Genomic DNA, 23,351 nt, shown 5'->3' on the forward strand with positions numbered 1-23,351 from the left:
TATATGTGTGTGTGTGTGTGTGTGTGTGTGTGTTTGCGCGCGCGCGCGTACCTTGGGAGCTTGACTGCTGTAAGTTCATTCTTCAGAAGAGGCTTCACTGGTGAGGGTAGGGGGCAATGTGCATGTGTGTGAAAATGCCAAGGCCTGAGCTTAAACTTCAAAGCAGAAAATTTCTTCTCTGGGGACCTTCAGCCACTAACTGGAAATCCCAATGCAGTGTCGTGTTGAGAGTGACTTTTCATCTTGGGAATTTCGCAGTGACACCACAACATTGGATCATGAGCAATATTCAGATTTCTTAGAAACTTAGTTCTCAAGGGCAATGAGGTATTATTCATGTTTCTTTTTTTATTGTGGCTACCTTATTTGCAAAATGCCTGGCTAGACAAAGCACAAGTTAGAATCAAGATTGTCAAGAGAAATATCAACAACCTCAGATATGCAGATGATACCAATTTAATAGCAGAAAGTGAAGAGGAACTGAAGAGCCTTTTGATGAAGAACTGAAGAGCCTCTTGATGAGGATAAAAGAGAAAGAGTGAACTGGCTTAAAACTCAACATTCAGTAAACTAAGATCATAGCATCCAGTCCCATCACTTCATGTCAAATAGAAGGGGGAAAGTGGAAGAAGCAATGACAGATTTTATTTTCTTGGGCTCCAAAATCACTGCGAACAGTGACTGCAGTCATGAAATTAGAAGACTTTTGCTCTTTGGAAGAAAAGCTACGATAACCTAGAGGGCATATTAAAAAGCAGAGACATCACTTTGCTACAAAGGTCCATATAGTCAAAGCTATGGTTTTTCCAGTAGTCATGTACAAATGTGACAGAAGGACCATAAAGAAGGCTGAGCATTGAAGAATTGATGCTTCTAAACTGTGGTGCTGGAGAAGACTCTTGAGAGTCCCTTGAACTGCAAGGAGATCAAACCAGTTAATGCTAAAGGAAATCCATCTTGACTATTCATTGGAAGGACTAGTGCTGCAGCTGAAACTCCAATACTTTGGCTACTTGATGCAAAGAGCTGACTCATTGGAAAGGATGCTGATGCTGGAAAAGACTGAAGGCAGGAGAAGGGGATGACAGAAGAAGAGATAGTTGGATGGCATCACCAACTCAATGGACGTGAGTTTGAGCAAACTCCGGCAGATGGTGGACAGGGAAACCTGGTATGCCGCAGTCCATGGGGTTACAAAGAGTTGGACACAACTGAGCGACTGATAAACAACTGAATAGGCAATCTTCAAAATGTGCTTACTTTTCAAATGTGCTGCTGATTCACAAAACTGGATTCTTTCCTGCTGAGTTGCCAGATAGTCCTCCAGACGCATATGGGGGAGGCATTTGTCCCTTTTATCTTTTGAGGTAGATTTAATGGGGCTGTGCAAAATAGTGGAGAACAGAGGAGCTTGGCCTGCTATGGTCTGTGGAGTCACAAAGAACTGGACAAGACTTAGCAGCTGAACAACAAACGCTTATTTGGAAATGAGTGACCTCACCACTATGATTCTTTCAGGATGTCTTTTCTTTGGGAAAGTTTATTTCTATTTTTTGAGGAATGGATTTTGCAGGATGGAGATGGAATAATTTCAGGGGATGACATTTTAAAGAGTGGAAACAGGAGGACCCTTCTGAGTTTGTAAGCAATTCAAAGGAGCGCTTTGGGGAGAGAAAATGACCAGAAGAGAGAGAAAATGAGAGAATATGCCAGGGAAAAGGTAAGAAAGGGGAAAAAAAGAAAGTATTTCTGTAAACTAGGTTATGTAGGATAACTATCTCTTGCGTACTTGAGTATTTATTAAAACAATTGATTAACTCATGTACTGCTTTTCAACTCTCCTGTTTCTCTCTGCCTTTCTTTACATGCTGTAGCATTGAGAATCTTTACAATCTGGGAAGTACATATGACAAGAAAATGTTTATTTTATTGGTATTCAAAGTAGAAATTTTCATCTTGCAACTCAGCCCTTTTTTGGAGATAGATCTTTCCATTAATGGCCTTACTTGTGTTGTCTGGAACTGACTTTAAGGCCATAATTCCTTTGAGAAAACAGTAGCTTCTTTAAGCACTCCCTTGATTATAGCAAACTCATGTACTTTTTATTACCTTTTCAACCATTTTATGTGGTAATTAATTATTACAAGCTAGAACATTCATTCATTTTGGAATCCTGTATCTATGACCCTCATTTTATCTCTTTGAGATATAAACGTTACTGCCCAATATTGTGTTGATTTTATCAGAGGCTGGGAATCCTCTCAAATTAATAATGTGTTTAGTTAAAGGTCCTTAGAAGCAGAGAGAAAGCATTTGTTGAATCTGACAGCCTGATACATTGTTTGTGTATAACCCTTGCTTGTGAGGCTACGGACACTGAGCTGAACAGTTGGAGGCAACCTGTGGGACTGGCGGTGGCCACCTCATCTCAGTGAGTTTTTTTCTAAAAAAAAAAAAAAAACACCTTGTACATCCAGAGTACATGGGAATCCAGGCTCTGTGTGAACACGAGAGGCCAGATTTTCATTATTTTAAGAAGCAGTTAGGGCCATTGTTGGACAGTTTTGACTGCTAGGCCATTCTTCATGACAGTGAGTTAAAATCTGTCTTGCACCATTTTCCTGTCTCTGTCCACTGGAGCAAGATAAAACAGAGCTGTTCAGCTTCTATAAAATTGTTCTGAAGGGAGAAGGGCTCATCCAAACTACACCCTCTCCCCTACTGGAGTAGAAGACATCTGGGCATATGATTTTGATCGTTTTGGTTCTTTGCAAGACTGTGCCAACCATGATAACACTCTTGGGGGGTAACTAATGTGCCAGGCACCATTAGATTTTTTAATACATTATTTTTCCACTCTGGTCTTCATCACAACTCTGTACTATATGCATTGTCTTCAAGACATAGACATCAAAAGAGAATCAGAATGTTGAATAACCACCTAAGATAACATGGCAGTAAGGAGTAGAGGTGGGAAATGCTTCTGGTTCTGTCACAGCCAAAGCGTATATTCTTATTTACACATTGTGATTCCTTTCCCGTGTCCTGCTCTAATTAGTATTTGCTTCTAAAGGATTTGATTGTCCTTATGATATAATTTCTAGACCTGTTTTCCTGGTCATGGTTTCTCCCCACTATAAACCTGGTCATGGTTTCTTTATACCTTGAATGTATTCCAGTTGTCAGAACCTCAATATTGAAATGCAGATCCAATTACGATCAGTGCTTGTTTTTCTTGTTCAGTTGCAAAGTTGTGTCCAACTCTTTGTGACCCTATGGACTGCAGGACACCAGGCCTCCTTGTCCCTCACTATCTCCCATGATCTGTGCATGTGTGACCTAATCAGCAGATTTTCTGTGAAACACTATTGGGCCACATAGTTCTATAAATGCAGCTTACATTTGCAGCCTAAGCAATAAATCTAGGTTTTATTGAAGGAGTTTATCACTCTGTTTTGCACTACAAACTCCTATGTCAGTGGTTTACAATGTCCACTTTTCAGAATATTTTTAAGTGCATAAAACAAAATGCCTGGAGTTACAAACCAAAAAAATATATTAAAATGCAGTTGTCAAAGCACTGAAATGTGTGGTTTAATATTATGTATGTGTATGTATATATCTCTTTTTTAATGTATTATTATCAAGATTAAATGTTGGCTTAAAACTCAACATTCAGAAAACTAAGGTTATGGCAACCAGTCCCATCACTTCATGGCAAATAGAGAGGGAAACAATGAAAACAGTGAGAGACTTTGCTTTTTTGGGCTCCAAAATCACTGCAGATGGTGACTGCAGCCTTGAAATTAAGAGACACTTACTCCTTGGAAGGAAAGTTATGACCAACTTAGACAGCATATTAAAAAGCAGAGACATTACTTTGCCAACAAAGGTCCATCTAGTCAAAGCTATGGTTTTTCCAGTGGTCATGTATGGATGTGAGAGCTGGACTGTGAAGAAAGCTGATCGCCGAAGAATTGATGCTTTTGAACTGTGGTGTTGGAAAAGACTTTTGAGAATCCCTTGGACTACAAGGAGATCCAACCAGTCCATCCTAAAGGAAATCAGTCCTGAATATTCATTGGAAGGACTGATGTTGAAGCTGAAACTCCAATACTTTGGCCACCTGAGGCAAAGAACCAACTCATTGGAAAAGACCCTGATGCTGGGAAAGATTGAAGGTGAGAAGAGAAGTGGATGATGGGATAAGATGGCTGGATGGCATCAATGGTGCCATGGACATGAGTTTGAGTAGGCTCCGGGAGTTGGTGATGGACAGTGAGGCCTGGTGTGCCGCTGTCTATGGAGTTGCAAAGAGTTGGACTCAACTGAGCGACTGAACTGAACTGAGCAAGATTTAGTGTTAGGTCCAGTAATTATCTTAATTTACCAAGTAGTGAAGCAGAGATACCATTTAGAAATGTGTATAGAAGTTTTAATGTGATAGGAAAATAACTGAGATTATTTTTATTGACAGAGTTACAGGTACTGCTAAAGCTACTGTAGTATTTTGCTTACATTCATAATGGAAGGAAATGCTAAATTTCCATCTGAGGCTACTAAAAATAATCATGTATTTTTTCCCACCTTCAAGTTCATGGACCCCTTGAATTCTACCCATGGACAACTTAAACTGTTGTAAATCACCCTTTGTCTCTAGTTAAGGAAAATCACCAGGACTTTTTATATAAGCAATATACCTGGCAACTGACTATTTTAGCTTACCAGGAAGATTTGCTGTTAATAGTTTTAAATTTTGATCTATTAAAATTAATATTTCCATATATTAAGACAATTTTGAATCTTATTTGTTGCTATTTCTCCTAGCTTTCGGACAGTCTTCTGTTTGTAGTCACATTATCCACTTAAAACTCAGTGAGATTATGCTGTGGACTAAGGCCTTGAACAAGATATTAGAAACAACTTTTTTGGTTGATAAAATCCTGTAAATAAACACTTTTCTGATGTGAAAGACAAGCAACTGTGAGTCATATAACTATGCACACAATCAAGGATGTTGTCATGTCATGGCTAAACTTTTTGAAGTTAGCAGAACTGTATTGAGCTTCCAAAACGGCATCCCTATACATTGACAACCCAGTAACCCAATTATAGAATAAAAGGAAGGCTAATTGATATTAAATTTTTCTTAGTGAATTATGCTTTCTGCTAGTATTCATCATGCTATTTTGCAAAAGCCTACCTACTTAGTGTTTGTTTAACAAATCATTTTAGAAAATGTCTGGGGATCAACTTCTAGCTTACTATTTTGTGAATTCTGGAATGCATCACATTCTCTTTTCTGAGAATTAGGGTGACTGTCTTTAAACTTGAATATAATTTTCTTGATTCTAAGTATTATAACTCATTTGTGAACATAAAATGTGCTCATTGTGTCTCATAATCTAACCCCTTTTTTCTTTCTTTGCTTCCTCCCTCCTCCCTCAGTCTTTCTCTCCCTCCCCTTTCCCTCTCTCCCTCCTTTCCTCCCCACTTTCTTTTCTTTCTTTGTTTCTTCCATATTTATTCAGTGTGGAATCATGTCAGCTACTAGGGCTATGCATATAGGAAAGACATAGAAGTCCAAGGATTCGCATCTTGTCTTCCATTGCAGCATTAACTTCCTTGGACTCGATATTTTAATAGTTGGCTCATCCTGGGGAGACCAACCAACCCTCTTAATAAGATTGAAATTTTTCCCAGGGTACATCTTGATTAGTTTTCATCTTACTCCCCATTCCTCCCAGCTGGAAACTTCTAGCATACTTAAGGATCTTTTTCAATAGTCAAATATTATCATTAAATAATTTTTTTCTGTGCTAAGTCACTTCAGTGATGTCCAACTCTTTGCAACCCTATGGACTGTAGCCTGCCAGGTTCTTCTGTCCATAGGATTCTCCAGGCAAGAATACTGGAGTGGGTTGCCATGTCCTCTTCCAGGGGATCTTCCTGATACAGAGATTGAGCTCATTGTCTCTTATGTCTCCTGTTTTGGGGGGGTTCTTTACCACTAGTGCCACCTGTAAGTGAAAGTGGCTCCGTAGTGTCTGGCTCAGTTGTGTCTAGAGACTATACAGTCCATGGAATTCTCCAGGCAAGAATACTGGAGTGGATAGCCGTTCCCTTCTCCAGGGCTCTTCCCAACCCAGAGATCAAACCCAGGTATCCCACATTGCAGGCGATTCTTTACCAGCTGAGCCACAAGGGAAGCCCAAGAATACTTGAATGGGTAGCCTATCCCTTCTCCAAAGTATCTTCCCAACTCAGTAATTAAGCCAGGGTCTCCTGCATTGCAGGTGGATTCTTTACCAGCTGAGCTACCAGGGAAGCACCACCTGGAAAGCCAGAAATAATTTTTTAGCAGTGTATTCTTCTCCTTTATCTTTTAGCATTTTTAGGAAGTTTCAGTTAGGAAGCTTTCACTTTCTAGTACCAAACATAGCTTTCCCGATTGTATATCATTCGCTTTCTGTCTTTACATTCACTTATAAATGAACTAATTTCAAAGTTCTCAGTATAGATATTTTTTTAACAAGTTTTCCACTAACTTTTTAAAAATTAGTGTGCTAAGAATTTACTAATAAAGACAGCATATATCTCTTAAATATTAGTTGTGAAATGATGAAATTTGCATTACAGATAAATTTGCTTATTATTCAAGGAAAATTTAGTTTATGAACAGTGAATACATGTAATTTTAGGGCAAATATTTAGAAAATGAACAAAATTGTTAATTTTACCTTTTTTGTTACACTTCTTTCTCCATTTTGCAAGAATTTTTGACATTTCTATATGCTCCCTGAGCATTGTCTTGGTATTAGTTGCTTTCTCCATTGATTTATTCTGAATGTATCAAGTTTATGTGCAGAATATGATAGCATCCTTACAAAATCCATCATAAATACAGTGTGAAAATATTTGTAAATTTTATTCACATGATAGTAAATTCGTTTTTTTCTTTTTCTCTCTTATTCAGTAGGAAAGGTAGCCTAATAATACTATATAATAATACCATAAAATACTATACTAAGAAGATCAAATATATTTGCAAGGTTAATGTAAAGAAGTAAATATACTTGCCATCTCAATTTATGATGTTTTTTTGTTCATATTGTATACTTTAGATAACTTTTAAATTACATATAAAACACTGCAATTCAAAAATATATACAAAGCAAAGCAGTAATTATATCTATCCCCAAGCATTCCTATTCTCCATGTATGTAAATTGATACAGCCTATGGCCTCTTCTTTGACCAAATGGAGAAATTCTGATGGACCCCCATAGCATAGAGAATATTCATCAAGACTGTGAGCTCAACCTGATCATTTCTGGGCTTCTCAGTGAACCAAGAGATTTCAGATGTCATAGTCCAGTCACCCTCACATCTGTGTGTGTATGCTGTAGGCAAACATTAATAAAAACCCACATATACACACTTGGTCCCCCACAACAGTCAGCATTTCTCTTTGTCTCTTGTTCCCTTTTGTTATGCATGATTCCCCAGGGAACTGCCAGGGCAGAACAATTAAAACCTAGATACAGTACATTAAATGTTCTCTCAGAGTACTAGCAGTGTTTATATAGCATGACCACCCTGGAGGGAATTTTCAACAACTGTCTCAAATCACAGTCTACTAAGTGTTCCCTTGTTGTGTCCACAAGATGAAGTGAAGTGAAGCGTTCAATATTTATTGGATCAATTAAAAGATACTTGATTTTGACTTTCAAATATTTCATCATCTTTTGTTCAAATTATAGGACTTGTCTGAAGTATAAGAACTGAATTACCTGAATCATTGTGTACTACTTTATTTATTTGAACATTTTGTTGACTTCTGGGATATTATGTTTATTTTTCTCTAAAACAATTTCATAGTAAGTTATTTGCTTCAGTAGCCAAAGAGCAAGGCAAGGCATCTTTGCTTCTTTACTAACACAATTTTTCACTGTAGAGTTACATATGGAATCTTAGGTAGTTCTCGACCTACACTCATATTCAAGGCTTACTAGACTATGATGGTGGTCACCTACATAGTAGTAGTTGAGAAGCTCAAAGAAAAACCTTTCAAATTGTCAACAGCCTGTGGCTCAGATCATGAACTCCTTATTGCCAAATTCAGACTTAAACTGAAGAAAGTGGGGAAAACCACTAGACTATTCAGGTATGACCTAAATCAAATCCCTTATTATTATACAGTGGAAGTGAGAAATAGATTTAAGGGACTAGATCTGATAGAGTGCCTGATGAACTATGGACGGAGGTTCCTGACATTGTACAGGAGACAGGAATCAAGACCATCCCCAAGAAAAAGAAATGCATAAAGCAAAATGGCTGTTTGAGGAGGCCTTACAAATAGCTGTGAAAAGAAGAAAAGTGAAAAGCAAAGGAGAAAAGGAAAGATATACCCATTTGAATGCAGAGTTCCAAAGAATAGCAAGGAGAGATAAGAAAGCCTTCCTCAGTGATCAATGCAAAGATAGAGGAAAACAATAGAATGGGAAAGACTAGAGATCTCTTCAAGAAAATTAGAGATACCAAGGGAATATTTTATGCAAAGATGGGCTCAATAAAGGACAGAAATGGTATGGGCCAAACAGAAACAGAAGATATTAAGAAGAGGTGGTAAGAATACACAAGAGAACTGTACAAAAAAGATCTTCATGACCCAGATAATCACGACGGTGAGACCACTCACCTAGAGCCAGGCATCCTGGAATGTGAAGTCAAGTGGGCCTTAGGAAGCATCACTACAAACAAAGCTAGTGGAGGTGATGCAATTCCAGCTGAGCTATTTCAAATCCTGAAAGATGATGCTGTGAAAGTGCTGCACTCAATATGCCAGCAAATTTGGAAAACTCAGCAGTGACCACAGGACTGGAAGAGGTAAGTTTTCATTCCAATTCCAGAGAAAGGCAATACCAAAGAATGCTCAAACTACTGCACAATTGCACACATGTCACACACTAGTAAAGTAATGCTCAGAATTCTCCAAGCCAGGCTTCAGCAATACATGAACTGGGAACTTCCAGATGTTCAAGCTGGTTTTAGAAAAGGCAGAGGAACCAGAGATCAAATTGCCAACATCCACTGGATCATAGAAAAGGCAAGAGAATTCCAGAAAATCATCTATTTCTGCTTTATTTACTGTGCCAAAACTTTGACAGTATGGATCACAATAAACTGTGGAAAATTCTGAAAGACATGGGAATAGCAGACCACCTGACCTGCCTCTTGAGAAATCTGTGTGCAGGTCAGGAAGCAACAGTTAGAACTGAACATGGAACAACATATTGTTTCCAAATAGGAAAATGATTATGTCAAGGCTGTATATTATTATCCTGCTTATTTAACTTATATGCAAAGTACATCATGAGAAACCCTGGGCTGGATGAAGCACAAACTGGAATCAAGATTGCTGGGAGAAATATCAATAACCTCAGATATGCAGATGACACCACCCTTATGGCAGAAAGTGAAGAAGAGCTAAAAAGCCTCTTGATGAAAGTGAAAGAGGAGAGTGAAAAAGTTGGCTTAAAGCTCAACATTCAGAAAACTAAGATCATGTCATCTGGTCCCATCACTTCATGGAATATATAGGGGGAAACATTGGAAACAGTGTCTGACTTTATTTTGGGGGGCTCCAAAATCACTGCAGATGGTGACTACATCCATGAAATTGAAAGATGCTTACTCCTTGGAAGGAAAGTTATGACCAACCTAGATACCATTTAAAAAGCAGAGACATTACTTTGCCAACAAAGGTCTGTCTCGTCAAGGCTATGGTTTCTCCAGTACTCATGTATGGATGTGAGAGTTGGACTGTGAAGAAAGCTGAGCGTCAAAGAATTGATGTTTTTGAACTGTGGTGTTGGAGAAGACTCTTGAGTCCTTTGGACTGCAGGGAGATCCTACTAGTCCATCCTGGAGCTGATCTGTCCTGGGTGTTCGTTGGAAGGACTGATGTTGAAGCTGAAACTCCAGTACTTTGGCCACTTGATGCAAAGAGCTGACTCATTTGAAAAGACCCTGATGCTGGGAAAGATTAAGGGCAAGAGGAGAAGGGGATGACAGAGGATGAGATGATTGGAAGGCATCACTGACTCCTTGGACATGAATGGGTAAACTCTGGGGGTTGGTGATGGACAGGGAGGCCTGGCTTGCTGCAGTCCATGGGGTCACAATGATCGGACACTACTGAGCGACGGAACTGAACTGTGGCAGATGCCGTAATTCCACCATTAGTGTATTCTTTCTACAAGTTCTTGTGTGAAGAATATATTATGACATAAATTACCTAGAGGAAACTCATTTTATGAAGTCAGTTTTTATTTTTTTTTTGGAAGCAGGAATGTTGGATCAAAAATCAAGTTTTGAGGAATTCTCCAGTGGTCAAGACTCCACCTTCCAATGCAGGGAGTTTGAGTTCAAAGCTTGGTTGGGGAATTAAGTTCCTACATGCTACAGGGAATGGGGAAAAAAACAACAACAACAACAACCTGTAAAAAGAGATCAGATCTTGGGTTCTTGGGAGTTGAGGGTACACTGAGGGAATGACTGCAGTGAAGACAGTTCAGAGATGAAGAACAAAGGCAATCTGGGATTAGGGATGAACACTATCTGATAACTTCTTACCAAATTCTTATAAGCCAGTATTACCAGACTTTAGAGAAGGAAGTGTGTGTGATGGGGCCCCAGAGCATAGGAGAATGGTCATTTTTATAAGCCATGTAAGTTCAACAGGTAAGTTAGATAAATCTGGACCTATCTGTGGACATTTCTGTGTTTTATTTTAGAAAATAAATCTAGATGGCACATCTCTGAGTATTATCACCTTCCAGAACATACAGGTGGGGTTTTAGATGAGAATGTCAGTGCAGGCTACATAACACAGACTAATTTCTCTATGTTTCCATGAGTCCTTACTTAGCATCCTCTGCATATAAAATCCAAGTAAAGTTCATTTAGTAGCTACATCACTGCTCTGTTATTATGTTTCTCCTTTGGGTCAAATCTTTCTCTCAGATTTACAGCTAGAGCTTCTCTTGACCTCCATAAGTAGGAAATATCCATGTACTGCTGAGTGTTCTGAATCCTAACAGCCAAATGAGATGACTGCCTCAGCCTTAAGCATTGGTTTCAGAGAAGGTTAGAGTATTCAGTTCAGTTCAGTTCAGTTCAGTCGCTCAGTCATGTCCGACTTTTTGCGACCCCATGAATCACAGCACGCCAGGCCTCCCTGTCCATCACCAACTCCCGGAGTTCACTCAAACTCATGTCCATCGAGTCAGTAATGCCATCCAGCCATCTCATTCTCTGTCGTCCCCGTCTCCTCCCACCCCCAATTCTTCCTAGCATCAGACTCTTTTCCAGTGAGTCAACTCGACGCATGAGGTGGCCAAAGTATTGGAGTTCCAGCCCCAGCATCAGTCCTTCCAATGAACACAGAGGACTGATCTCCTTTAGAATGGACTGGTTGAATCTCCTTGAAGACCAAGGGACTCTCAAGAGTCTTCTCCAGCACCACAGTTCAGAAGCATCAATTCTTCAGCGATCAGCTTTCTTCGCAATCCAACTCTCACATCCATACATGACCACGGGAAAAACCATAGCCTTGACTAGACGGACCTTTGTTGGCAAAGTAATGTCTCTGCTTTTTAATATGCTATCTAGGTTGGTCATAACTTTCCTTCCAATGAGTAAGCGTCTTTTAATTTCCTGGCTGCAATCAGCACCTGCAATGATTTTGGAGCCCCCCAAAATAAAGTCTGACACTGTTTCCACTGTTTCCCCATCTATTTCCCATGAAGTGATGGGACCAGATGCCATGATCTTTGTTTTCTGAATGTTGAGCTTCAAGACAAACTTTTCACTCTCCTCTTTCACTTTCATCAAGAGTCTTTTGAGTTCCTCTTCACTTTCTGCCATAAGGGTGGTGTCATCTGCATATCTGAGGTTATTGGTATTTCTCCCAGCAATCTTGATTCCAGCTTGTGCTTCTTCCAGCCCAGCGTTCCTCATGATGTACTCTGCATATAAGTTAAATAAGCAGGGTGACAATATACAACCTTGACGTACTCCTTTTCCTATTTGGAACCAGTCTGTTGTTTCATGTCCAGTTCTAACTGTTGCTTCCTGACCTGCATACAGGTTTCTCAAGAGGCAGGTCAGGTGGTCTGGGATTCCCATCTCTTTCAGAATGTTCCACAGTTTATTGTGATCCACACAGTCAAAGGCTTTGGCATAGTCAATGAAGCAGAAATAGATGTTTTTCTGGAACTCTCTTGCTTTCTCCATGATCCAGCGGATGTTGGCAATTTGATCTCTGGTGCCTCTGCCTTTTCTAAAACCTGCTTGTACATCTGGAAGTTCATGGTTCACATATTGCTGAAGCCTGGCTTGGAGAATTTTGAGCATGACTTTACTAGCGTGTGAGATGAGTGTAATTGTGCAGTAGTTTGAGCATTCTTTGGCATTGCCTTACTTTGGGATTGGAATGAAGACTGACCTTTTCCAGTCCTGTGGCCACTTGTGAGTTTTCCAAATTTGCTGGCATACTGAGTGCAGCACTTTCACAGCATCATTTTTCAGGATTTGAAATAGCTCAATTGGAATTCCATCTCCTCCACTAGTTTTGTTCTTAGTGATGCTCTCTAAGGCCAACTTGACTTCACATTCCAAGATGTCTGGCTCCAGGTGAGTGATCACGCCATCATGATTATCTTCGTCGTACCAGAAAATGTATCAACCATGTGAGATGTCAGTCTCCCTTTGGAGACACATAAGATAAAATTCTAACTTTAAATCATGATCTCCTGATGAACGTTTCTGTCCCTTGTTTTTAAGGAGATACTATTTCTTGACTGCTTGAAGCACATCTTTAGCAAGTCCAAAGTTTTAACACTCTGGCAATAACGGATACAAATTAAAATTACACTATGTTCTTCTCTCCTTCTCTAAAGCCACTTCAAAATAGCTTGTAATTGCTCTGAAGAGGATGCTTTCAAAATAACCTCATAATATTTGCTTAAAATTATGGTAAGGATGTTTTTGGCTCCAGGTGCCACAGGGGGAAAAAATTGCCTGCCAATGCAGGAGGCATAGGTTTGATCCCTGGGTCAGGGAGATCCCCTGGAGGAGGAAATGGTAACTCACTCCAGAATTCTTGCCTGGATAATTCCAAGGACAGAGGAGCCTGGTGGGCTATAATCCATGGGGTTGAAAAGAGTTGAACATGACTTAGCAACTGAGCACGCAAGGATATTTTACACCACCTGGAGGACCATACAGCACTTGAGAGTGATTATCTTCTTTCATTTTGTATTAGTTGCTTCCTGCTGCAAGAGTAGCAGTGCAATTTGCGAATTCTTCTGGGCCTCAAATACTGTATCTAGACGTTCTAAAGTAGCAGAGAGTTCATTGTTGTCTCATTGATTTGATCCAGTTTATTAGATAACTTAGAAAGCTGGCCTTCTCAAGTGATTCTTCCCATGACCCATACTAGGTTCTCAGTCATTGCTTTCAGTACATTGACTAATTTAACTGGAGAGTTTCGTCAACATATCATTCTGTGGTATATTTCAGCTTTGTCAACATGTCATTCTGTGGTATATTTCAGTTAATTCTCCATTAAAAAAAGTAAAAATAAAAACAGGGTGGATGGTTGAGTACTGTTCTTTTGTAGATTGGAATGATCAACTTTAAAACATTCAAATATGCATGGGACTGAGTTGGAAGACCCCCTCCCCCCCAGGAGCCCTGGATGTGGCTGAGGAAGAATGGCTGCCTTCCTTACATGAGTTTATAGGATGACTGCTCTCTGGTGTTTTTTTTTTTTTTTTTGTCCCCTTTCTAGGAAAATGCAAAAAGTGCTTTTCTTCACACCATTGGATAAATTATCTCAGGATAAATTGAATCCTGTTTACAGTCCAGTGGTTTTATATAATCATTTTTTTTTAAACCTGAGTTTCAATCTGGAACACTTCAATAATATAAAAAATCTGAGTAGTTTTAGGAGTCCTTTTTTCAAATGGTATGGGGAAAGAGCAATGTAACTAATTCTGGAAGTTTTACCGGTAATGAGGTCTAGAACAAGTCACTTATACGCTCAATGTCAGTGCATTCGTTGGGTATAATAATACCACCTCTGTTGTTGGTCTGTTGTTGCTGCTATTTTTGCTTGTTTTGTAAAAGTCAAATGACACAATATGAGTGTGCTTTGTAAATTCTCAAATGTTAACAAATGTTGAGTTATTATTTTGCTGATTCTCATTCCTTTCTCCATAAACTGGTCAACAGTCTCACCAATGAGCAATCCTCTTTTAAGCTTTATGTATCGACAAAAGCTGGATGATGAGAAAAGGAGGACAAAGGGGGGCTGTCAGATGAGACAAAGGGAACAGTGAGGGCACAGGAAGAAAGACTGGCATATGGTGAGGGGGGGAGGGCTGAGGCACAGAAGACACTGGTCAGTGGAAGAAACACATGGGCACACACAGTCAGCGCTGCATCTATAGAGACAGCTCTCACATGCAGAAAAGGCCGATGGTAGGGTTGAAATGTCTCTGAATGATCTTTTTAACCCAATGTTACCTGTAGTCAACTGTCAGTTCCAAACTGGCAGCTGCAGCTATGACTACTTCAACAAATTTAACCTCTATCTCATTTCATGGGTGGAAAGAGGCCTTTAAGTGACTCTTCCAGATTTGTTGTTAGGTCTTTATATATACTTATCCTTTAAAGAGGTGAGTCCTCATGTCCATCAAATGCAGAATTTAAGGTACTCCTCTGGCATTCTGGGTGTGTAAACAGTTCTGGAAACACCCTCTAGGGGGCATTATCAATTTCTTAGCCTCCAGGTGTGGTCCTAAGATTATTTGAAGTTGTGATTATATTGCAGATTCCTGGGACTGTCACACTGATTAGATCAATGTCAGTTTTGGTAGAACCTGGGAATATGCATGCTGAACAAAATGTTTTCAGCCTGTTGTTGCCCACCCTCCAAGGCAAGAACCCCTGATCTGGTCAATGTGGCTGCCGACTACAGGGTCCTGGGAGCCAGGCATCCTCATCTGCAGCAACTCCAGACTGTCTGGGAAGCCCGAGGCTCCCAGATATTTAGCTCAGAGTCTTTACCCTGGAGGACAAGTATTGGGTTCTTAGTTTCTCATCCTCCTTCAATCCTTTCTAAATGAGAAGTTTGGAGACACTTCATGGGCAGTTTCCTTTCAGTTTCATTGCTTTTTATTTTTAATCTTGAATCTCATTCAAAGTTCTCTGTTTCAGCTTGCTGGTTTAGTTTTGGTTACGGTTGGTGAGTCACAGAAAACATGAGGCATTTCTATCTGCAACTTTTGGTGTGCACTGGGACTGTGATCTGTGTATTTGGGCTAAAGGAATCTCTTTTCACGATTTAGGAGAAATGCAAAAGAGAAAGAAAACTTGGTATTTAGCACAGGGGCTACTGTCATGCCTCAATCTACATCAAAAGAACTCTGGGCTTCCGGCCCGCCCCCTGCTCACGGTCTGAAGGTCTGAAGCCTTCACCAGCCTCAGACCACGCTCAGCCAAAGGAAGTGTGCGGAAGTGTATTTTTCAGAGGAATTAACTCTTACAGCCAAACAAGCCCATCAGGTTGCTTTAGATCTATCACTTACCTCATAAACGGCCACCTTGTGTTTCCCTTGTCCACACTGGTGTTCTGTTTTGTTACAGCTTTGCAAATTCAATGAATGTTTTGTAGGTGAGGGAATTAAAAAAAGCCCATGGAATCTTTATTGCTTTATTTAAAAAAAACAATCTGTGGAGCAAGAAAGAATGTGACTGCATTTTTATTTATGGTCAATAAGCCTTGATGAATACGAGGTAAACGTTGCTGAGACCCTCACAAAGCAAATCACCATGTCACAAGAAATATTATTAAATTCTATAATTTCCTTTTCTGAAAGTAGTTTCTCAGTATGGAGATGGAAAAAGAAAATTACATTCTATATTCACCTTAACTGAAAAGCAGCTGAGTGCGGTGGCTGAGAGCCTATAAATAGCAGATCTGTGACCTCATTCCTGTTCTCTGCCTTGCCTGGCTGTTTCCAGTTTCAAGTTGAACAGAAAATTGTCAATCATCTGGCAAATCTGGGCGTATGGGCCAGCTTCTTTGGATGATTCTGTTGTTGTTCAGGTACTGTGCCTCCGTTTAAGTGAAGGTACTTTGCCGTCTGTGTCTGTTGGCTCTTTGCCTGCGTGGCCCAGGTAATTTGCAGTTGTGTGGAAATGGCCTCGTGTGACCTTGCAAACTGCTTAACCTTTTGGAGCCTCAGGTTATCCATCTGTAAAGCGAATATTGTACTGGCCTCTCCCTCATTTCAATGGAATGCTTTGAGAATTGATTAGATAGTGTGCATAAAGCAAGTTGACCTCCTCAAGTAGGAATACAATGTATGATTTTATTCCTGGTCTCTGAGCTCTTAGGCCAGGCCTCTCCAGTACAACGTGGTCATTATCTGTGCTTTTGGACTGCCTGGAGAGGAAATTCACACCATTCAGAGCAAAACAATCCACTCCAGTTTCTAAATGGTGGGGATTGTCTATCTATGGAGCACAAATTCAACAGATGGTTGCCAACCTTCCACTTGATTTTGTGACTCTTTAAACTGTGTTCATTAAAACTTCAACTTGCAGACAGCTTTGTAGAGTCTCGGAAGGACGTGTGAATAACAGTTTGTGATGCGTCAGGTACAGCATAATAAAGGCGACCTGAGCGTCTTCTGTCTCTTATTCTTAGAAGCTGTGGTTAAATTAACATGGAAAATAAGGAACAGGATCACTCTATCAGTAATTAGAACGGCTTGAGTTGTTTCCCATGTTTGTGAATCTCCTACTGCAGTCATCTTTTTGGAACTTCACTAATATTTAAAGAATTTGAACACAACCATGTTTCATGTTGAATTTCAAGTTCCTTTTTTTTTTTTTCAAAAGAAGGAACACAAACTTGAACCAAAGTTTTGGGGAAACAGAGACCAAGTCTGTTTCAGTTTTTGTTTTGTAGTCCTTTCCATTTAGAGATGGCATGATTGACTTAATTCTTTCTGCCTCCTGTGGGTCTGCTTGTGTACATGTATTCACTATTTAGCTTGTAAAGTTTTCATTTATTTAGCAAAAGTCTTGCTTTGCTGAACATTTTGACCATTTCAACGGACCATTTTGTGGCAAGAAATAAATGTGCTCTTTAAATGATTTATTTCTTTTTCTACCATCTTGGGAAACAAAATAAAATTGACATTCTCAGAAAACAAAGGTGCTGTTGGATGTGAAAACATTTACTCGGAAATAAAAATTTGTGTTTACTCAGAGTTCAGTTTTTGTTGAAAAACAAACATCATAGACCCTCAGAAAAAGAAGAGAAGACCCCTGCTGACACACACTATCCTTGATTGATGATGTTGTCTTGGTTGAGCGACTTCAGAAATGGCAATCAGGGAACAAACGGGCTGGGTTTTATTCAATAAAATACCTTTGAAAAAAGAAAAGAAATCTCAAAATTCAAGAAATTGTATTTGAAACCAGTGAAACACAGTCATATGAGTTCATTCTTTGAAACATAAAGAAAATGGGACTGTGCCTTGGCCTCAATCCTAGGACGTCAATCTGATTTGAAGGACAGCAGGTCACACCGCCGATGTGAGAAAATGGGAATATGGCATCTCTGTTTCCTACTGGATCATTCTAGCCAGTGCCAACCTGAGTGAATATGTACTTACTGAGGTGCAGAGAGATGGGGGAGGAAATGAGTGAAATGTTTACAGTGGGCCAGGCCAAGTGCATTACATGTATTAACTCAGTTTATCCTCAGGTTGGTCTTATGATTAGTCTTTTATACAGATGAGGAAATAGTCTAAAGTAGTTCAGTCACTAACTAGAGATCACAAAGTAGGGAAGAACAAAGCTGGGATTTGAACTTCAGTAGTCTGATTCTCCTGATTTACTGAAATGAGAATATAATAAATCAACTCAATATATCGACAATTTAGTACAAAAATAACTTCTGAATTGTCACATTGTTTTCTTTTTTTTTTTATTTCTAAAAAAGAATTTTATTAAAAAAGCACAAATGCAAAGAAATGAACAGAGGAAAATTTATGCGTCGAACCTGGACTGGTCACTTATGATAATATACTTGCTACAATTCCATTCTCCCCAATCATTCCACCTTCACCCTCTCCCACAGAGTCCCAAAGACTGTTCTAAATGCCTATGTCTCTTTTGCAGTCTCTTATACAGGGTTCAGGTTACCATTTTTCTAAATTCCATATATATGCGTTAATATACAGTATTGATGTTCTTCTTTCTGGCTTACTTCACTCTGTATAATTGGCTCCAATTTCATCCACCTCATTAAAACTGATTCAAATGCATTCTTTTTGATGGCTGAGAAATACTCCATTGTGTATATGTACCAAAGCTTTCTTATCCATTCATCTGCAGATGGACATCTAGGTTGCTTCCATGTCCTGGCTATTATAAACAGTGCTGCAATGAACATTGGAGTACATGTGTCTCTTTCAATTCTGGTTTCCTCGGTGTGTATGCCCAGGAGTGCGATCGCTGGATCATATGGCAGTTCTATTTCCAGTTTTCTGAGGAGTCTCCACACTGTTCTCCATAGTGGCTGTACTAGTTTGCATTCCCACCAACAGTGTAAGAGGGTTCCCTTCTCTCCACACCCTCTCCAGCACTTATTGCATGTAGACTTTTGGATAGCAGCCATTCTGACTGGTATGAAATGGTATCTCATTGTGGTTTTGATTTGCATTTCTCTGATGATGAGGGATGTTGAGCATTTTTTCATGTGTTTATTAGCCATCTTTATGTCTTCTTTGGAGAAATGTCTGTTTAGTTCTTTGGCCCATTTTTTGATTGGGTCACTTAGTTTTCTGGAATTAAGCTGCAGGAGCTGCTTGTATAATTTGGAGATTAATCCTTTATCAGTTGCTTCATTTGCTATTATTTTCTCCCATTCTGAAGGCTGTCTTCTCACCTTGCTTAGAGTTTCCTTTGCTGTGCAGAAGCTTTTGATTTTAATTAGGTCCCATTTGTTTATTTTTGCTTTTATTTCCAATATTCTGGGAGGTGGGTCTTGGAGGATCCTGCTGTGATTTATGTTGGAGAGTGTTTTGCCTACGTTCTCCTCTAGGAGTTTTATAGTTTCTGGTCTTACATTTAGATCTTTAATCCATTTTGAGTTTATTTTGGTGTATGGTGTTAGGAAGTGTTCTAGTTTCATTCTTTTACAAGTGGCTGACCAGTTTTCCCAGCACCACTTGTTAAAGAGACTGTCTTTTCTCCATTTTATATTCTTGCCTCCTTTGTCGAAGATAAGGTGTCCATAGGAGCGTGGGTTTATCTCTGGGCTTTCTATTTTGTTCCATTGATCTATATTTCTGTCTTTATGCCAGTACCATACTGTTTTGATGACTGTGGCTTTGTAATAGAGCCTGAAGTCCGGCAGGTTAATTCCCCCAGTTCCATTCTTCTTCCTCAAGATTGCTTTGGCTATTCGAGGTTTTTTGTATTTCCATACAAATTGTGAGATTATTTGTTCTAGTTCTGTGAAAAATATTGTTGGTAGCTTGATAGGGATTGCATTGAATGTATAAATTACTTTGGGTAGTATACTCATTTTTACAATATTTATTCTTCCAATCCACGAACATGGTATATTTCTCCATCTATTCGTGTCCTCTTTGATTACTTTCACTAGTGTTTTATAGTTTTCTATGTACGAGTCTTTTGTTTCCTTAGGTAGATATATTCCTAAGTATTTAATTGTTTTCATTGCAACAGTGAATGGAATAGTTTCCTTAATTTCTCTTTCTATTTTCTCATTATTAGTGTATAGGAATGCAAGGGATTTCTGTGTGTTGATTTTAGATCCTGCAACTTTGCTGTAATCATTGATTAGCTCTAGTAGTTTTCTGGTAGAGTCTTTAGGGTTTTCTGTGTAGAGGATCATGTCATCAGCGAAGAGTGAAAGCTTTACTTCTTCTTTTCCAATTTGTATTCCTTTTATGTCTTTTTCTGCTCTGATTGCTGTGGCCAAAACTTCCAGAACTATGTTGAATAGTAGTGGTGAGAGTGGGCACCCTTGTCTTGTTCCTGACTTTAGGGGAAATGCTTTCAGTTTTTCACCATTGAGGATAATGTTTGCTGTGTGTTTGTCATATAGAGCTTTTATTATGTTGAGGTATGTCCCTTCAATTCCCACTTTCTGGAGGGTTTTTATCAAAAATGGATGTTGAATTTTGTCGAAGGCTTTCTCTGCATCTATTGAGATAATCATATGATTTTTATTTTTCAGTTTGTTAATGTGGTGTATTACGTTGATTGATTTGCGGATATTGAAGAATCCTTGCATTCCTGGGATAAAGCCCACTTGGTCATGATGTATGATCTTCTTAATGTGTTGTTGGATTCTGATTGCTAGAATTTTGTTAAGGATTTTTGCATCTATGTTCATCAGTGATATTGGCCTATAGTTTTCTTTTTTTGTGGGGTCTTTACCAGGTTTTGGGATTAGGGTGATGGTGGCCTCATAGAATGAGTTTGGAAGTTTCCCTTCCTCAGCTATTTTCTGGAAGAGTTTGAGTAGAATAGGTGTTAGCTCTTCTCTAAATTTTTGGTAGAATTCAGCTGTGAAGCCGTCTGGACCTGGGCTTTTGTTTGCTGGGAGATTTTTGATTACAGTTTCAATTTCCATGCTTGTGATGAGTTTGTTCAGATTTTCTATTTCTTCCTGGTTCAGTTTTGGAAAGTTGTACTTTTCTAGGAATTTGTCCATTTCTTCCAGGTTATTCATTTTATTGCCATATAATTGCTGATAGTATTCTCTAATAATCCTTTGTATTTCTGTGTTGTCAGTTGTGATCTCTCCATTTTCATTTCTAATTTTATTGATTTGGTTCTTCTCCCTTTGTTTCTTGATGAGTCTGGCTAGTGGTTTGTCAATTTTATTCACCTTCTCAAAGAACCAGCTTTTGGCTTTGTTGATTTTTGCTATGGTCTCTTTTGTTTCTTTTGCATTTATCTCTGCCCTAATTTTTATGATTTCTTTCCTTCTACTGACCCTGGGGTTCTTCATTTCTTCCTTTTCTAGTTGCTTTAGATGTAGAGTTAGGTTATTTAGTTGACTTTTTTCTTGTTTCTTGAGGTGTGCCTGTATTGTTATGAACTTCCCCCTTAGCACTGCTTTTACAGTGTCCCAGAGGTTTTGGGTTGTTGTGTTTTCATTTTCATTCATTTCTATGCATATTTTGATGTCTCTTTTGATTTCTTCTATGATTTGTTCATTATTCAGCAGCGTGTTGTTCAGTCTCCATATGCTGGCACTTTTAACAGTTATTCTCCTGTAATTGAGATCTAATCTTACTGCATAGTGGTCAGAAAAGATGCTTGGAATGATTTCAATTTTTTTGAATTTACCAAGGCTAGATTTATGTCCCAGGATGTGATCTATCCTGGAAAAGGTTCCGTGTGCGCTTGAGAAAAAGGTGAAATTCATTGTTTTGGGGTGAAATGTCCTATAGATATCTATTAGGTCTAACTCTTCTATTATATCATTTAAAGATTGTGTTTCCTTGTTAATTTTCTGTTTAGTTGATCTATCCATAGATGTAAGTGGGGTGTTAAAATCTCCCACTATTATTGTGTTATTGTTAATTTTCCCTTTCATACTTGTTAGTAATTGTCTTACATATTGCGGTGCTCCTATGTTAGGTGCATAAATATTTATAATTGTTATATCTTCTTCTTGGATTGATCCTTTGATCATTATGTAGTTTCCTTCTTTGTCTCGTTTCACAGCCTTTGTTTTAAAGTCTATTTTATCTGATATGAGTATTGCTACTCCTGCTTTCTTTTGGTCTCTATTTGCATGGACTATCTTTTTCCAGACCTTCACTTTCAGTCTGTATGCGTCCCTCGTTTTGAGGTGGGTCTCTTGTAGACAATATATATGGGGGTCTTGTTTTTGTATCCATTCAGCCAGCCTTTGTCTTTTGGTTGGGGCATTCAACCCATTTACGTTTAAGGTAATTATTGAAAAGTACGATCCCGTAGCCATTTTCTTTATTGCTTTGGGTTCAAGTTTATACACTCTTTCTGTGATTCCTGTCTATAGAAGATCCTTTAGCATTTGTTGGAGAGCTGGTTTGGTGATGCTGAATTCCCTCAGCTTTTGCTTGTCTGTAAAGCTTTTGATTTCTCCTTCATATTTGAATGAGATCCTTGCTGGGTATAGTAATCTGGGCTGTAGGGTATTTTCTTTCATCACTTTAAGTATATCTTGCCACTCCCTTCTGGCCTGAAGAGTCTCTGTTGAAAGATCAGCTGTTATCCTTATGGGAATCCCCTTGAGTGTTATTTGCTGCTTTTCCCTTGCTGCTTTTAATATTTGTTGTTTGTGTTTGATCTTTGTTAATTTGATTAATATGTGTCTTGGAGTATTTCGCCTTGGGTTTATTCTGTTGGGGACTCTCTGGATTTCTTGGACTTGGGTGATTATTTCTTTCCCTATTTTAGGGAAGTTTTCAACTATTATCTCCTCAAGTATTCTCTCATGGTCTTTCTTTTTGTCTTCTTCTTGTGGGACTCCTATGATTCGAATGTTGGAGCGTTTAACATTGTCCCAGAGGTCTCTAATATTGTCCTCATTTCTTTTAATTCGTTTTTCTTTTTTCCTCTCTGTTTCATTTATTTCTACAATTCTATCTTCTAGTTCGCTTATCCTGTCTTATGCCTCTGTTATTCTACTGTTTGTTCCCTCCAGAGTGTTTCTGATCTCATCTATTGCATTATTCATTGTATATTGACTCTTTTTTATTTCTTCTAAGTCCTTATTAAATCTTTCTTCCATCTTCTCAATCCTTTTCTCCAGGTTATTTATCTGTAACTCCATTTTACTTTCAAGATTTCGAATCATTTTCACCATCAAAATTCGAAATTCTTTATCAGGTAGATTCCCTATATCTTCTTCTTTTGTTTGTGTTGGTGGGCAATTATCTTGTTCCTTTACTTGCTGGGTATTTCTCTGCCTCTTCATCTTGCTTATATTGCTTTGCTTGGGGTGTCCTTTCCCTCTTCTTGCAGTTTGTGGAGTTCTCTTTATTATGTAGTTTCTTCGCTGTGTGTGGGGTTGGACGGGTGACTTGTCCAGGTTCCCTGGTTAGGGAAGCATGTGTCAGTGTTCTGGTGGGTGGAGCTGGATTTCTTCTCTTTCCTTTAGAAGACAATGGACTACTTTTCTGGGAGCCTGATGTCCTCTGCCAGTATTCAGAAGTTGTTTTGTGGACTTTACTC

Source organism: Moschus berezovskii, chromosome 10 (assembly GCF_049115385.1).
Source record: "Moschus berezovskii isolate FMDL1 chromosome 10, NW_MosBer_1.0, whole genome shotgun sequence".
Classification (NCBI taxonomy): Eukaryota; Metazoa; Chordata; class Mammalia; order Artiodactyla; family Moschidae; genus Moschus; species Moschus berezovskii.